Source organism: Phascolarctos cinereus, unplaced genomic scaffold (assembly GCF_003287225.1).
Source record: "Phascolarctos cinereus isolate Bilbo 61053 unplaced genomic scaffold, phaCin_HiC Scaffold_8;HRSCAF=390, whole genome shotgun sequence".
NCBI lineage: Eukaryota > Metazoa > Chordata > Mammalia > Diprotodontia > Phascolarctidae > Phascolarctos > Phascolarctos cinereus.
Genome location: NW_027556291.1, coordinates 58990552 through 58993005, shown reverse-complemented (window position 1 = coordinate 58993005; position 2454 = coordinate 58990552). Strand labels below are relative to the sequence as shown.

At 53.9% G+C, this 2454-nt stretch overlaps 1 protein-coding gene across 1 annotated transcript in view; it reads left to right on the top strand.

Annotated features, from left to right (window-relative positions):
• The first annotated feature begins 1932 nt into the window (after positions 1–1932).
• LOC144454997 (uncharacterized) overlaps positions 1933–2454 on the top strand; it is a 117504-nt gene continuing 116982 nt past the window's right edge. The window contains exon 1 of the mRNA XM_078147830.1: positions 1933–2107. The gene's annotated coding sequence lies outside the window, so the exon portion shown is untranslated. The remainder of the gene's footprint in view (positions 2108–2454) is intronic.

The window sequence follows — 2454 nt, the reverse complement described above, 5'->3', positions numbered from 1 at the left end:
TGTGTGACCTTGGGCAAATCAGTTCCCTTCTCTCCCTTAGTTTCAACGTCTGCCAAATGATGTCATTTCTGATCTTCTGATGTTCTGTACTCTTATGCTCTAGCCCCTTCAAACACTAGTTTTTCTGTACTATTAGAGTCACCAAATATTTCCTTCTCCCTGTTACTCCTGTCCTTATGCCAGGAAGGGCCTTCTCCATCCCCTCTCTCTCCCTTCTCCCCAATTTATGTAGATGTTTCAGGAAGCAGCCCTGGGTAATTTGGATAACCCAGCTCAGCTACCCTGGATGGAGGGGAGAGAGTGGGGTGCTCTGACTAAACCTCTGGACCCAGTGGGAAATGCCGATGTCATCAGGAGACCCAGTGTCCTAGTGTTAGGAGAGAGAGGAGGCAAAGAGTCACAGTGAGCCTCCGTGGAGTTGGAGACCACTTGGGAGGTGCAAGGGCAGATATTTCCCATAGACCTGAGGGAAGTCTGCTGAGGGAAGCCTAGGGTGGTGGGGCCCAGGGGCAAAGGTGTATAAATACACTGGGGAGTTCTTCCCAATGGGCTGGTTGTTAGAGGAGAGGTTCCCCTGGGATAGCGAGTATCATCTGTGGGAGGAGCAGGGATGATCTCTGTCCTGTCCTGGGTGCCTGGCATAGGAAGGTTGGAGCCTGAAATAAGGGCTCTGGTCCTGGGGTACACTGTCTATGCCCCCTCTGGCCTCTAGGCCTGCCTGGCAGTCCCCGCTCTGAGCTTGTAGACAAGTGGCTTGGCCTGGAAGCACTGTGGAGGTTGGTGACCAGGAGCAGTGCTGGGGATCAGTGACAGATGTTACCTGGTAAGAGGTGCAGGAAGCTAGTCACCCTCTGCTGCCACAGGCTGTGGATGCGAGGGCCAGTGTTGGGAAGCAACACCTGGCCCTCACCTTCCAGAGCCCTACCTATAACAGTGCTATAAGTCATGGAGACTGTCGAGTTTATGGAGGGGTGGGGAAGGAAGAAAGTGTTAATTGTTGACTGGTATTAACTGTATATCAGTGCCCAGCAAGGTGCCATCCCCAACCTTTCTGCCAATGCTCCCATGCCCCAGCCTTACTGGAAGGAGCCCTGAATCTCTGCTCCATTCTGACCCTTATGCCTGCTCCCCTCCCCCATCTCAGTGGTGGTGGGGGGCAGTCCCCTCCAGACTCCCAGCTTTGCAGGGCAGGCTCCCTGGTGTGTTCTAGGGAGTCCTGGGATTTGTCATTTGCCCTGCCCCTGGCACCCTTAGTGGCTCTGGCTTTTCCATCCACCCTGCAGGCGACCCTTCCTGTGTGCATTGTTGTCCCCAATTAGAGTAAGAGGTCCTTGAGAGCACTGACTCTCTTTATCTACTTGTAATGGCAGCTTGTAGCATAGTTCTTGGTACATGGTAAGTAAGCACTTAACCAATGCTCATTCATTCATTCACTTTTAAATAAAATTGCTTGTGTTTTGAACCTTGGGAGGCTGTGTGCTTGTCAGGAAAGCTGATGCTGCTGGTGGAGTTGGGAGTGGATTGTAAAATACTGAAGTTCCCATATTATCTGGAGGGGGGTGGGAAGTGGGGAGAGAATGGATCAGGGACAAGAAAGGTCTTTGAAGGTATCTACACCCTTCATTACAGGAGGGAGCCTCTAAGCAAGGGTCATTCTCCTGTGACCTCCTGTGGTGACAAGATATATGCATCAGTGACTCAAGTTTCCAGAGGACACAGGGAGCAAGTCCTCAACTGCATGGCACATGAAGACAGTGAGCTCTCCTAGAGGGCACGGGGTTGTGAGTGACTGAGACAATGTATGTGGTTCTTCCAGAGTGTATGTGTGAGCGTTGTACCCACGTGAGTGTATGGGTGGGTATGTGTGAGGGAGGGCGGCTTTGTCCTAGAGAGAGAGCAGGAGGGAAGTGGGAGAGCCCAGCCCAGCCCAGCCCAGCGCCTTTGTTCCCTCCCTCTCCTCCACTCTTCTCCAGAGCTCTCATCCTGCCTCAGAGCCTCTGTGGGCTCCTGGTGGGGCTCTGGATGCCAGCTCCTCGCTTCAGCAGCATAAAGAGCCTCCGCCTTTTGTCCCATCTCTCTTCCAAGTCTTTACCAGTGAGTGGAGGAGGTAAGCGGGCGGCAGTCGCTGCCCTGGGGCTCTTTCCCCTTTTTGTTACCAGGGAGGCGGCATCCCTGGGCCTGAGCTGGCAGGGGTGGGGGGCGGGAGGCAATGCTGCTCCCCTGTGCGGCCCTCAGTCCAAGGAAACGCAAGGGCGGGGGAAGGGGACAGCAGAAGGAGGAGGGGTGTCTCTAATGGCTGTTTGGGTTGGGGGGATCTCTGATCCCTCTCTCCTTTGCCTGTCCGTCTGGAGGAGGGGTGTGTGTGTGGGTGTATGTGTGCGGGTGTGCATATGTGTATGCATATGTGTATGCTTGTCCAGTGCTCTATACCTAGCTGCCTTAGCTAGGGTGATT